At 41.7% G+C, this 15,715-nt stretch overlaps 1 protein-coding gene across 6 annotated transcripts in view; it reads right to left on the bottom strand.

Annotated features, from left to right (window-relative positions):
* Positions 1-15,715, bottom strand: part of LRRC8D (leucine rich repeat containing 8 VRAC subunit D) — a 117,380-nt gene that overhangs the window by 54,099 nt on the left and 47,566 nt on the right. The gene's annotated exons all lie outside the window — the stretch shown is intronic.

Here is a 15,715-nt window from a genome sequence, read left to right as displayed (position 1 = left end):
CTTTTCCTCACGATTTTATTTCATCATCAGAAAGTACTACTCATCTTTTAAACATTTCTGAAACTCTTCGTTTTCCAATTCACTCCCTCTGGCATTCACTCCAATAATCCGTCAATCCCACTGGGACTAAACTCCACCATCCTCTACTTTCTCAATGTCACTCAGCCTCCTCTCTTTCCTCAGGATTATAAGCCATGCCTTCCACCTCAGCTTCCCCACCTCTCCTTCCCTCTTCATCCTAGTGATCTAGCAAACCACAGTACTTGCTCCAAACAGAAGTCTCTGCTTACTCGGCACCTGCGCCCGAGCTGCAGAATACGGCCGGAGAGAAACAGGTAATTGTGCTGACTGATGAGATCTATTTTAAATTCATGACCACTGATCTCTGGAGCGTTCTTAGTGTAGCCTCATCAACCCAACCGTCTTTCCCTCCTCCATGACTCTCCCTCTCTCCTAGGTGACTATTTCACAGTCTCTTCTCTTTAGAAATCTCCCTAACTGCAGCTGCAAAAACCGTGTTCTCTCACTGAGAAAACAAGCAATGGAAGAATTTCCACGCACTCCCATGTCCACCTTTACCAACCTTCCCACATTTAGACAACCACACTCCATCTTTCTTTCTGTTGCCACGGGTGAATGGTCTGCCTATCTGAAGTAACTCCTGCCCTTGTATTCTAGACCCCAACTTCTCCGTCTTCCACATCATCATTCCTCCAGCAATCTTTTCTTTAGCTAAGAAAAAAAAAAAAAAGGTAGTCAGCATTTTTAAAGTTGAGAGATGGTACATGAAAAACCTGACTCCCTGGGATCCACACACTCAACGGTAATAACAACCATATCTTCTTAACAACCATATTTCCTTAGGTGAGGTTTTCAGAATGGCTGTTCTCCTCTTTCTAATGTTAAAAATAACAGCAGAACCATGAGACGGAATCATCCCAATCTTGAACCCATCGACAAGGTGTGTGTTACAATTTCCCTCATTTTAAAAACTGCCCCTTTTACCTTACCTCCTCCTCCAGGTTCTCTTTTTCTCCTCTGCTCCCCTTTAAAAGGCAATCCTCCAGAGATGTCTATATTGATTCCCATTCTCTTTTTTACTATTCTAAGATTTTTTTTAAAAGATTTTATTTATTTGAGAGAGAGAGATCACAAGTAGGCAGAGAGGCAGGCAGGCAGAGGGGAAAAGGGAAGCAGGCTCCCCGCCAAGCAAAGAATCCGATGCAGGGCTCGATTCCAGGACCCCGAGATCAGAACCCGAGCCAAAGGCAGAGGCTTAACCCACTGAGCCACCCAGGTGCCCCTAAGATTTTATTTTTAAGTAGTCTTTACACCCAACATGGGCTTGGAACTTACAACCCTGAGATCAAAAGTCACATGCTCCACTGACTGAGTCAGCTAGGTCCCCCTTTTCCCTTCTCTTGAAAAGCCATGGAATCAGGCTTTCATCCTTCCCACTCCACCGGAACATTCTATGCCAGTTACTGAAGCTCCTCGCTCTCTGCTCCTTGGATGCGCCAAGCATTCTTCTGTCTTGGAGCCCTTGCCCAGGCTCGCCTTCTGCTTGAAACACTCTCCCCTGAGGTATCTCCAGGTGGCCCCTGCCATCACCACCCCTAGGCTTCCCTAACCACCAACTTCTCACACACATTTCTTGACAGCGCTGAGCCTCCACCTTGGGTTTTATTTTTCTCTGTTGTCCTTACTGCCATGTGACCTACTGTAAATTTATTCACTTCTTATCCATCTCTCTCCCCTCTCATTGGCTTTCTCATTACTCACTTTTTTTTTTTTTTAATATTTTATTTATTTATTTGACAGAGAGAGATCACAAGTAGGCAGAGAGGCAGGCAGAGAGAGAGAGAGGGGAGGAAGCAGGCTCCCTGCTGAGCAGAGAGCCCGATGCGGGACTCGATCCCAGGACCCTGAGATCATGACCTGAGCCGAAGGCAGCGGCTTAACCCACTGAGCCACCCAGGCGCCCCTCATTACTCACTTCTGAATATGGTAATGTGGGTGGGTTTTTTGTTCTATACGACCTGTGGATATTCTAAGATCACAGAATATTCCTTGGATTATCATTTGACATATATAATTTGCACTCTCTAGCAGTTTCCTTTCTGCGGGGAGACACGTTTGCAACTCTCTCACCCAACTCTCCATAGGTGGCTGGGAAGGCGGCTAGGAACCATGTTAGGTCTGTCATTCGGATAAGGTCAACACTTGTGACTCAGTGCAAATCTTCAGGCATCCCAATGTGACAGATTACATGTAAACTTGCCACTTACTATGCCACATGAAAGTATGTACTGAGCATAAAACTCCAATCAACCAGATGCTTGTCAATAATGTTTTCAACACTGTTTCTTTTTGCCCCACCCCCAGGTTATTTCGGAAGCATTCAAATCCTGAAGTTGCTTGGTAGACAGAGACATAAAATCTCTTTTTACCAAGTCACTCGAAGCTGTGGTCAATGTAATATATTCAAACCACTGTTAGGTTAAAATGGTGCCATCATTTCTTCATCTATCATGCAGGGAGGTGATAAATAAAACAAGTCCTGTGTTTTGGGAAAAAAAAAAAAAAAAGATTCTATCTCATGGTTCTGCTGTTATTTTTAACATTAGAAAGAGGAGAAGAGGGGCGCCTGGTGGCTCAGTGGGTTAAGCCTCTGCCTTCAGCTCAGGTCATGATCTCGGGGTCCTGGGATCGAGCCCCGCATGGGGCTCTCTGCTCAGCAGGGAGCCTGCTTCCTCCTCTCTCTCTGCCTGCCTCTCTGCCTACTTGTGATCTCTCTCTGTCAAATAAATAAATAAAATGTTAAAAAAAAAAAAAAAGAAAGAGGAGAAGAGCCATTCTGAAAACCTTGCCTAAAGAAATACGTCAAAACCTGAGAAAAACTATAAACACTTGATAACCAGCATTACAGGTTGTAGCATCTTGCATGACAGTGAAGCTCTTATCTTCCCACCACATAAAATGACAATATGCCACAGAATGGAATATTATATAGTCATATAACAATGATGGTTAAATAGAAATAGGAAAAAATATAGTATCTCAAATGTTCTGTGTACTACAGAACAGAAAACCAAAAACCAAAAGAAATTTAAACTTTAAATTTTTAGGGACATAGAGGGAGAGAGATCAAGATGTTTCTTATAATAACTACATGTAGGTACTTTTTCCTTTTCTCTACTTGCCGAAATTTATCATACTGCTTTTATAATTATAATTACTGCTTTTATAATTATTGTTTTGCTTTTATAATCTAAATGTGTAACTAAATTTTAAAAGTAAGAAAACGGACAACTTTGACACGTACATGTATTAACAGGAAATATTCAACTGCACGTGTTATTTTGTGAACTTACCGGGTCTTAAGATTTGAGTCCACATCCTGTTCCAAGTCTGCACTCATTCCTAACTTCCTCTTTCAATGGTTTCAGACAATCTTCTCTATGTGGTACATGGTTTTGATTCCCAACTAGTTTAGATTTCTATGAAAACTTAAAAATATATACAGAAAAAAATATATACCCAAGGTACAGACACCTTGAAATGTTCCCTCTTTCAACAGACTGAATTACATGCAAATACCTATCAATATCTACTTTGTGTGTGAAGAGTCTAGAGAACAGCTATTTCTTTTACTGCCCGTGTTTTTAATTATAAACAATGATGTACTCATTTTGTAAATGCAAAGACTGACAGAGTGTTCACTGTCTCACTAAAAATCCCAGTGCATCCAAACTTTTGGACAAGAAATTGGAATCATTTTGTTAAAATAACTTAAATTCAATCATTTACTCAACAAAATTTACACGTCGCTAATGGGATATTCCTAGAGCTATATAGAAATGTATAATACATAGCTTTAATCTGCAGGGAGCCTGTGCACTGGAAGCGGTGGTAAGATGTGTTCACCAGCAAATATCACCAGGAGACTCAAAGAGGGATGTGACTCTTATCACCTGTGTGTCTTCACCACTGGGCAGAGTTTGTGACATGTATCAGATGCCCAATAAAGGTTGGTTGAACAGATAATTGAATGAAAATGTTGCAAGATATAAAAAGCAATAAAGAAAGGCGAAATTAGCTTGGACTAGGGGAATGAGAAACGGAAATGAAGCTGGAAATGAGAAGAGGCCAAACACAGGCAAGGGAGAAAGAAAGCCTCATGCTGGAATAGTTGGAACCAGTAGGTAAGAACGTGTTCTTCATCCTGCAGGAGATGAAACGTGACTGCAGGTCTCTGAACAGGGCAATAAAGTAACATATGTTATGCCTGAAAAAGTTACTCTGACAATTTACATTTAGGAGAGCCAGTGTGTGAATTGGTTCAGAGATGATTTTAATAGTCCATGTAAGAAAAAATAAGGTACTAAGCCCAAGAGGTTGAAAGGGACGGAAAGGAAATATATTTAGGGTATCTGGCTGGCTGGTCAGCAGCTGCAGCTTTAAATCCCATTTTCTGACTTAGATCCAACTGATATTTTATTTAGTCCTCCACAGTATGTATGTCTGATGCCAAGCCTGGACATGTCACATGTTCATGGAGCAGTATTATTGGTCCTCACATTTTGGATGGAAAGACAAATTCTCTGCAGTACACTCAGCAAGCAAGTGATAGGGGAAAAAAGGAAAAAAAAAATCAAGCTCAGGTTTTCTGGGTATTCTTTCTGGTCATGACAGATGTTCTACCTCATGAGATCTCTCTGTATTACAGTCTAGAACTGATAGCCTTTTTTTTTTAAATATTTTATTTATTTATTTAACACAGAGAAAGAGAGAGAGATCACAAGTAGGCAGAGAAGCAGGCTCCCTGCCAGAGCAGAGAGCCCGATGCGGGGTTCAATCCCAGGACCCTGAGATCATGACCTGAGCCGAAGGCAGAGGCTTAACCCACCTTAGCCACCCAGGTGCCCTAGAACTGGTATCTAAAGCTCATCATTCCAACACCCATGTATTTTGCAGGGAACATTCTGCTTGTGATGGTCCTAGAAGTGAGTCTGGAAAAGTCAACTTTTTCAGTTGCATTGATAATTTGCCTCCAGTATACATTTCCCCTGTCTTAGCCAGTTCTGTCTCCACAAACCCTGCATTCAGGCAACCAAACTCCCAACATTCCTTTCCTCACATATCCTGACCTAATTCTCTTTGACACAACCCATTTTCTGATCTGTACAATGGAGATAACAGTGTCAAACCTCTGAGACACACAAAACACACATAAAAAAGTCTCACACATAGCAGAACCAAAATATATGTGAATTATTATACCTGCCCCTCCAACCTTATTTGACTTTTATTTTTTTTTTAAAGATTTTATTTATTTGACAGACAGAGACCACAAGAAGACAGAGAAGCAGGCAGAGAGAGAGGAAGGGAAGCAGGCCCCCTGCTGAGCAGAGAGCCCGATGTGGGACTCCATCCCAGGACCCTGAGATCATGACCTGGGCCGAAGGCAGCGGCTTAACCCACTGAGCCACCCAGGTGCCCTGACTTTTAAAGTTCAATCCACATCAACTCCTTGGTTGAGTTTTTCTCTTTGGAAGTAATTATATGGCTCCCTCTTTGCTCTTTTTGCAATCTGATTTTACTGTTTTTTTATAGTCTCCTTTATGTTCTGGCTAAAAAAGCACATGTCAATTTCTCCAATTAGAACACTAAGACACTATCTTATTTATAGTTTTATCCTCCATAAGGCTGGCATAGTGTGAAGGGTACAGTAGGTCCCAAATAAATAATTGCTGAATTCATCCATGTATACTTTAATTAGTAAGTTCCTAATTAATCTTAAAATGAATTTGCAGGGAAGATGATTATACCACACACATCATTAGAACGAATGTATCTACTAGGGCGTCACATTAAAAGAGTTAGTCTCGCAATTGAGCTAAAAAGAAGTAACTCCTTCTATACAATACTTTAAGGTAACAGCACAGATTTCACTGGAAAATATTTGTTTGTATTCTAGTATCCTTGGCGGGTACGGTATCACAGCAAACAACATCACCTCCGGCTTGCTATCCATTCCCATATCCCTCACAGAATGGCATGACTGAGTACATCCAAGGTCTGTTAATAGCAGATTGCTGGCCGGCTCCGGTGCTTAACAAATGTTTCCTTATACTGCGCTTAAGTCAGCCTTCTCAGAACTTCCACTCATTAATTCCAGCTCTGCAATTTATATTAATAAGGTTTCTACCCCCAAGGAAATTTATAATTGAAGCCACAGTCCTCCAAACTGCAAACTGCCTCCCCGCTCTACAGTTCAAACAAAAAGAGAGGAAAAAATATTGAATTTATGGCAGGAGCAAAGTTTTTATTGCTTACTCTCTTTTGACCTGAAGTGATGGAAAGGGGTGTCAGTGGGCTGTAGAGAAATGTGCTAGAAGACCCTAGATAAAGTCCAACAGGCAAATGCGGTGGGGTGATACGGAGCAGGGAGGTGAAAGAAGTGCCCACAAAAACAGAGCCTGCACATCAAACAGCCCTGCTCACAGCACTGCCTCACCCATAGGGGCCACATCCCTGCAGACACCTCGATGTTTCCATCTCCTCCCTCCCTAAGATGACCAAAGGGTCAGGCTGCGCATGATTTTGAGCTGGAGGATATGAATAGTTGTCTATTTTCTGCTCTGTGCAAAATGAGCCCAGGCACACTTTCAGCAGGTTCAGAGTATCTCGGATACATTCAAGCACAATCTAGAATTTGAAAACAGAAAACCAACAGGACACCAGGGCCTAAACGACAGGATCACTATTTGCACAACGAAACAGTGCCTGCCATCTGGTCAAGGGTTTCTCCTTATATTATTTGCTTATCAAGGAGTGTTGCAACATGGTTTTACAGATCAAAAAGGTAGCCTTGGAGAGCAACTGCTGGGCACAATAGTATCTGCTGATACTGTTGCTCCAGCCTTGGAGAACAGATCTAAGGGCTGAAAAGTACTGTTGTATCATTGCTATCTCAGAAAGCCAAACAGATTTCCAAGAGGCCGCCTTCACTGGCTTCTGGAAAGTCTTTTAAAGTGGTATTATTTAGCCATGGCAAGTACAGACACTGAATTATTATAATACCGAAGATGAGAAAGTTATCAAATCGTCAATTTAAAAAACCCATAGGTTGTATTCTGAAATTTTTTTCACTTTTGGGTTTCTACTACTATTATCATTTACACAAACGATTGCCAACTACCCCCTCCCCAAATGTTCCTGATGCCCCTGCTCATCCTTCTGTAACAGGGAAGCCATCAAACTTACTATGTTAGGAGAGTTTGACATGTCTCCAGATAAAAAAGAAACATACTTCCTTTCGAATATTACAAGAATTTCTTCAGCTTAGGAACAAGCACTGACACTAAGAAATATTCTGCTTCTAGCTAAAGAGGCCTAATTTATTTGTGAAGAGTCTCTGCAAAATCATCTGGTCATCTATCAATGTTTACAGTCACCCACCAGTAAAACTCAGACAATAACCACATATGTCACCTGCTGGACCCACCATGGTTACCTTTAATGAACCTACATGGAAGGATATAAAGCAGAGCTGGTCTCCAAATTAGAAACAAGACTACATTAGCCAGATTAGTGTACAAATTATTCTGGAATTCAGAATCTACTTTCCTTTAAAAAAAAAAGGGGGGGGGAATAATGATTATTTTCCTAAACTAGGCCACAAAAAACTTACAAAATAATGACAAAGGATAACAAACACTTATAAAGTGTTTACCATGTGCAAGACACTGTTTAAACACTCAAAGTTCATGGCAGTCTTATAAGGTAGGTGCTATTACTATCTCTTCTACAGATGAGAAAACTGATGCAGACAGAAGCTAAGTAACTTGACCAGGCCAAAAAGCTGGCAAGTGGCAGAGGTGGATCCTGACATAAGTAGCTCTATTTGTTTGTTTATTTAAAGATTTTATTTATTTGAGAAAGAGAGCATGAGAAAGAGCAGGAAGTTGGGGGGGGCAGAGAGGGGGCCAGAGGGAGAAGCAGGCTCCCTGCTCTGTGAGACTTGCACCCCAGGACCCTGGGATCATGACCTGAGCTGAAAGCTGACTGGCCACCCAGGAGCCTCTAAATTTATATTAATTTTTTTTTTTTACATTGAATCAATTAAAACTAGATAAAATAAAAACTTCAGTTACTCAGTCACATTACTCACTCTTCAAGTGTTCAATATCCAAAGTGCAAGAGTCACTGGCTGACAGACTGAGGAGAGCAGACAGAAATACTTCTGCCTCTATAGAAAGTTCTACTAGATAGCTCAGCTGCCTGACAAAGTTATTCTGGAAAGGGCCAAATAGTAAATATTTCAGGCAGGATCCCCCACACTCCGTGGAGAGGAACTTGGGTCAAAGAACTCTCGATTTCATTTCTTTCTGCTCACAAGGGCAAGGACAAATCTTCTGACTCAGTACCTTTTTTTTTTTTTTCCATCTATTTGAGAGATATTTATCTCTATTTGAGAGAGACAGAGAGCATGAGTCAGGGCGGGGAGGTGGGAGGCACAGAGACAGAGAGAGAGAGAGAGAAACAGGCAGACTCCCTGCTGAGTGGGGAGCCCGAGGGGCTCCATCCCAGGACCCCAGATCATGACCTGAGCTGAAGGCAGACGCTTAACTGACCGAGCCACCCAGGCGCCCCTGACCCACTAGCTCTTAAGAAGCCTAAAATACAGATCTGGGGGCCCTATATGGCGGACTCAGTGGCTCTGAGGGGGAGCTGAGGAAGCCGCATGTTAGATGTGTTACTCTAGGTACTCTGTGCCCCACGGCATGAAGAATGCTGCCAGCCTTTGAACACTGGGGGGGAGAAGAGACAAGAGAGTTAGGTGGTAAAATCCCCTCTGGAAGGTGTAATCCCCAAACTTCGGAGAGAAGCTAACACCCCCAGCAGAGCCAGGAAGTCCAAGTGTCAACTGAGGAGAGCTGAGGAGAGGAGGCAACAAACAAGCCTCCCAGTGGGCCGCAGGAAAGAGCTCTGGGTAGAAGCAAACCAGGGTAGAGTGGAGTCGGCCTGGCAGGGGTGGTGGGGGACAAAGAATCTTTCCCACAGGACCTCAGGAGTGGGCATGCTCCCTGGCATGTGGACATCCACCCTGTCTGTTGTTCCTGGAGCCCAGCAGCAGCACAAAGAATTTTTGAGAGTCTGCCTTTACATTATCTTTTTTCTTTATAAATGGCTTCATTATTAGCTGTGACCTTCTACAAGTCCCTCAATATCTTGGAGCCTCAGTTTCCTCCTAAAACGAAGCAAAGTATATAGAAAGTTCATGAAAAATCAAATCAATGACTATGTGCAATGGGCTTAGATCAGCGGCTCAGAGTAAGTGCTCCAGAGATGTCTGTTAAATAAAAATTGCCATTTAACATTTAATAACCACCTCCTACCAGTCAGGTACAGTGTGAGATGCAAAGATGCAGCAATAAAGAGAACCTGGAAGGAGATGGAAATTGGAACACTGCTGGATATGCTATATGTATAAATAAGGGAGTGCTGTGAGAACACGCAGGATGCAATTCTAGAGATGTGTTCCTCTGTGATGTGCATATGAACACGACTGCACTGTACCCTGAAAAATGGTTAAGATGGCAACTTTTATGTTATGGGCTTTTTACCACAATTAAAAAAAAATCACAAATGAAAATGAGAGGGAGGGTATGAGGAAAAAGGGGAAGAAAAGTTCATCGGGGTAATCTGGGACTGGACAGAAGCAGGAGGGATGCATGGGGGATGGAAGGGAAGACCCAGTTCCTAAACAGAAGACTAGATTTTCAGATAGGCTGGGGACGGAGCTCAGAGGTGCCACATGGGAAAGACAGGAGTTAGGCTAATTGTCTGAGATGGTGGTTAGTCTGTTCATTACTAGAAGCCCAGCAATGACAAAAACCAAAATACAGAAACAAACAAACAAACAAAAAGACAAAACCCGGGGCGCCTGGGTGGCTCAGTGGGTTAAAGCCTCTGCCTTCAGCTCAGGTCATGATCTCAGGGTCCTGGGATCAAGTCCCGAATTGGGCTCTCTGCTCAGCAGGGAGCCTGCTTCCTCCTCTCTCTCTGCCTGCTTCTCTGCCTACTTGTGATCTCTGTCTGTCAAATACATAAATTAAAAAAAAAAAAGAAGACAAAACCCACAATAAATCATGAATATCATTTACTGGGATTTAATATTTTTATTAATCAGAAAACAGGCGCTTTAAATAAAAAAAAACAGGAAATTCACTATTTGGCTCTCATGTTCTAGACTAGTCATTCTGCTTCCATGAACAGATGTTCCATGAAGACTCTTCAGTAATGACTTTCATTGTGGATTTATGCGGCCGGAGTTTTATGATATGTGGTCTTATCTTCCTAGATAACTAATTTGTCATCTTACTGAAAAATAAGAATTGTACCGCTATTCTAAAATACAAATACACAAGGGGCACCTGGGTAGCTCAGTGGGTTAAGCCTCAGCCTTCGGCTTAGGTCATGATCTCGGGGTCTTGGGATCGAGCCCCACGTTGGGCTCTCTGCTAGATGGGCAGCCTGCTTCTCCCTCTGCCTCTGCCCCTACCCCAATGCATGCTCACCCTCATGCTCTCTCTCTCAAATAAGTAAAAAGATCTTAAAAAAAAAAAGAATTAAAAAACAAATATACAGGTCCATTTCTTTATCAGTTAGGAAGGATGTTAGGTTTGAGGTTGGTGTTGAGAATAACTACCATGACTTCCAGGGCTTTGACAAAACCTCAGATGCGAGGCCTTCTGGTCAAGCGCCTGCGATTTCATGTTGTTGGAGCCTTCATTGTATGCCTGAGGGTTGCAGCTTCCTACAAGTTTCTGTGGTTGAACCAAGAAAGAAGGCATATGCAGATTTCTACAGAAATTATGATTCCATGAAAGGTTTTGAGGAGATGAAGGAGGCTGGTATCTTTGAGAGTGCAAAGTGATTTTGGAATGTAAAGAATTTCTTTGGGCTGAGTTCCACTGAAGTTTGTCACTGACCTGTGTTCCTGAACTATGAAGCACGAATACTGGGTTATGGAATAGTTTGTCTTGATAAATAAACAACTAACAAATACGCCGGACAGTAAAATATATATATAAAACTACAACAAAAACCCAAATGGAGAGTGTGTTTTGTAGCTCGGAAGACCCTGGGTGGGAGATCCACTCCCCTCCCGACATCCTCCTCCTGTCTCCTCTGCTCTGCCCCCACTGCTCACCCTCAGCCATACAGAGGCCAGAAGGCTACTGTACTTAATGTTTTCTTTGCCTGGAAAGTCTGTTCTCCTGACACCCTATCTGACATGTACCTTCACTTCTTTCAGGTCTCTGCTCCTGTCTACTAATAACCCCTTCTCCCATTGCTCTCTCTCCTGTCCTGCTTGATTTTTCTTATTAGTCCTTATTACAGGATAGATAATGCTAATCGGCCCCACCCATATCCTACTCCTTGAGGATAAGGACTCTGTTATGTTCACTACTGTATCTCTAGCTTCTGCAACAGTGCTTGGTATATAGTAAATGATCAAAAACTATTTCTGACATGAAATAAAGTGCAGATGAGGAATATTTAACAAATCCTTATTAGATGATGGGGTTTTGTAAAGGCCTGGTAGTCAAATATTTTGGAGCCTCTCACTTTTAATCACATGCGTATTTTAAAACTTATAACCTAGTAAACCCTCCCATGTTAAAAAAACAAAACAAAAAAACAAAAAACACAAGCTAAAAACTCAAACAGCAAGATTTGACCATCAAAAGGACATCTGTATTTTCAGGAGTCAAAAGATTCTACTTGTGTTTATAGCTTCACTCAGGTCTCTTGTTTATCCTTATAATGTTCTTGAGGGGTAAGGGTGGGAGAGTATTTCCCCCACTTAATAATGAGAAAATAGTTCAGAGGTTTCCTAGTCCACACACACACACCCAGATCAGCAACAAGCTGGAAACATGGACACCTTTCTTTCTTCTCTCACAAGTTTACTGAATCATTAGGGCTGAAAGATTCCAATTCTACTTATGAGATATTCCTATTATAGAAACTGCTGAGGGGCGCCTGAGTAGCTCAGTGGGTTAAGCTTCCGCCTTCGGCTCAGGTCATGATCTCAGGGTCCTGGGATCCCCCTCTCTCTCTGCCTGCTGCTCTGCCTCTTGTGATCTCTCTCATAAATAAATAAACAAACAAACAAATAAATAAAATCTTCAACTAAATAAATAAAATCTTTTTTAAAAAACCTGCTGAGAGGCGCCTGGGTGGCTCATTGGGTTAAAGCGTCTGCCTTCAGCTCAGGTCATGATCCCAGGGTCCTGGAATGGAGCCCCGCATCGGGCTCTCTGCTCGGCAGGGAGCCTGCTTCCTCCTCTCTCTCTGCCTCTCTGCCTGCTTGTGATCTCTATCAAATAAATAAATAAATAAAATCTTTAAAAAATTTTTTTAAAAATTAAAATCTGCTGAAATGATAGTCATGGCAGTCTTAGAACTGAGATGTAAATGGCTATCTGAATAAACATTCTCCTGACCCATTCAGCCAGCCTCCTCCTCCACAAGTCAAATTAAATATCTATACTTCAGATTATTGCATACTTTTCCACCACTAGGTTCTACTGGCATTCCCATGTCAATACATACTGAGTGGAGAGGAAGGCAGGGCCCACTGACAAATGGCAACATGTGACCCCAGTCCTTAGTGAATTTTTTTTTTTTTAGTGACAAAGTCATCGCAGTATAACCACGATCCTCATTACTCCTGAAATAATGAGAAACATCCAAGTATAATATCTCTCATTAAAAAAACAGTTTCATAGTTGAAGGAACAATGAAGAAAAACAGATTCATCACTTAGAGGTCATAGAGTCCAACTCTATCTTGTTACAGCTGAGAAAACTGTGACCCAAATAAGCTAAAAGATTTGTTGAAAGTCGCACAACTAGTTTTTGCAAGAGCCAGAGCTAAAGCCCTGGCCTCCCGCTTCCCAATTTAGAGTTTTTCATTTACAGACTTGACAATCCACACAAACTGGGATCTTTTCCTCCTTGTTTTTCCCTCTGTTTTCGGTTTTGTGTAGAGAAAAATGTCATTAAACAAAGTACCCATGGACCTTTTGAACATTAAATGCTCCATAAATATTGGAGTGAACCAAATCGAATCTGGACACAACTCATCCCCATAAGAAGCAGATGCTTAATACTTAAGACTACCCCATTTGTGATTTTTTGTTTCCATAGTGATACATAACATTTACTGCTACATGTGGTCTGGCTTACATCTATGAACAAGAACTTCCTGATGAATGGCAACTCCTCCCACAAGATATAATTTTCCAAATACTTTAGACAGCTGATGAAGAAAAAGCATTCTCCATAGAGAAGATTAATAACCTATTATGTCATTCAGCACTGAAAGGCATTCTACGTTTGCCATGATATAGCTGATATTCTGCCCTTATAAATCTGTTTTAGGCACATAAGGGTAGACGTTTAGGCTGCATTAACTAATTTAACGGACAGAATTATAAAATTTATGAGTTTAAGAACCATGTCATATATAAGTTTGATTCAATAGTCTAAATCAAGAGAACTCCCAATCCTACACAATGATAAGGATATATTTCTATTTTAATTCTTTAATGACTACTGTCAGCTTTACAGAGGGTCCTATTTTATAGGATAGTGAGTCCCCCCCTCTACTGTATCCAGCATATCTAGTACACAACAATGCTATCATTTCATTCTGGACATAAATATGGAGCAAGATACAAAGGAGAAGCTGCAGAAAAGAGCCATGAGCTTCAACAACCACCTAGTCCTTCACTGCCTCTAGCTGCTTGCTGTGGGGTTGTGGCGGGGGTAGGGTAGTTCAGAGTTTCTGTAAGAATGAAACTTATCAACAATGTTCAAGGTTAGGTCACTGAAAATATAAGAGGAACCTAAGAAGGGTATACGTGAAATGATATATTTAGGGATATATATATATTTTTTCTCCTAGCATCCTCTTCCCAGAAAGCTGTAACACAGAAACTGGTTTTGATCTCCTTCCTATTTTGCAACTTTGTAATGATAGCTTTGAGGGGCTGTTCAGTTAGAGGGAAGGGGTCAAATATTTTTCAAAAAGGACAGGTTGAGTTAGTATCTTGATGTTCCCTGGATCTCTATCTCTCCCCTGTATGATTACAGAAGCCTGTACACATTGTTTCTAAGGACATTTCAACAAAATTGCCTTTAGTGAGAACAAGACAACTGTTCACAGTCTGGACACAGTAAGTAAATCATTTGTATTAGAAGCCTAGCTGTAATATGGCTTTAAAAATCCATTTTCATTCCTTTTAGGTCATAAACTCTTCCCACCTAAAGTTCTCAAGATTCTACCCCAATTTCGACTCCAACTAATCCTCTCCCAAACCTGTGTTAAGCAAAATATTGTTAATGAAGAGGTAAACCTCTTAAAAACAGTCACTCATGCAAGCTTTGAACAAACATCACAAGTACTTATTAGACACCCGGCACTGCGCAGAAGCAAAGTAGGGAACACCTTACTGTTAGCACTTTTACCTCAGAGGGGTGGGACTAAGCTGTGAAGGGAACACACACACACACACACACACACACACCAGTGTTGACCTCAGGGAAATGGGGTTGTATTAAGTCAGCAGATAGAACCCACAGCAACGTGAAAATAGGGAAATACAGATGCTGCCTGGTTTCTCCAAAGGACAGCACAGGGGCTGCTCTTCACCATCAATAGGCCAGATTTTTCACAACTGCTATCCTTAGGGCAATTCTCTCGGAGATGTGGATGGAAGAAAACAGGAGCTAGAGAAAGCAGAATGGACCGCTAATGTCTCTGTACAGAATATCATAGGGCTCATTCATGTCTGGCTTGCTCCGCAACAAAGAGTCGACCAAAGTCCTGATCGCTAGAGTGGAAGAACCCCTATACCGAGTAAGGAAAGCCTGACGGACTGCCTCTGCTCCCCCCACCCTCCCCTCAACCGGGCAGTTTCAGGCTTCATGTCTTGGCAGTGAGCGGTTTGGCTTGGAATGGATATGCAAGGCCTCTGAAACCTAGAACACTTTCTATGTTCGGTTTCCAGATAACACAGCTGTCAATCAGGCACCCAGGGCAGCTCATTTGCATCAGCACTTACCCTGAAAGCACCATGTAGTTAGCTCCGCAGGAAGTTTCTGTCAGTGGCTAATTTACGAGTAAACTATAATACCTTGCCCCAATAAACAAACAAACAAACAAACTATAGTATTTGTCCCACAAGAACTTGCATTTAAGTTGGAGACAGAATATATTCTCAGGAAAGCCGTCTTCCAAATTCCAAATTTGCAATTCTGCAAGATACTGCCAGCTAGTGAGGAGGGAATCATTAATGGACTGAGCTATATCTACCAGTTGAAGAGAAAGATGCCAAATGACGGTAAAAGCTAAAGATGCCCAAAAGGAAAACTGGAGAAATATAAGGCAGCACCTGAAAGCAAACGATCACAAATAAAGACAACAAAATAGAAGTACATACAAAACCACCGTACAATTTTTTCAATGGAGTTTTACTAGGGAAAGGAGTAACTGAAGGTATTGAAATAAATCTATTATGTGTACCAAACCAAACCAGATACTACAGGTCACCGTCATTTTCCAAGAGCAAATCACTAGGATGTTTTATAATGAAGTTGACGGACATAAATCATTAACTCTGGAGATACTTAAG

Source organism: Mustela putorius, unplaced genomic scaffold (genome assembly GCF_011764305.1).
Source record: "Mustela putorius furo isolate JIRA1106 unplaced genomic scaffold, ASM1176430v1.1 tig00003853_pilon_pilon_pilon, whole genome shotgun sequence".
In the NCBI taxonomy this organism is placed as follows: domain Eukaryota; kingdom Metazoa; phylum Chordata; class Mammalia; order Carnivora; family Mustelidae; genus Mustela; species Mustela putorius.
Note: the sequence above shows the minus strand (reverse complement) of the source record. Positions and strands in the feature narration are given on the sequence as shown.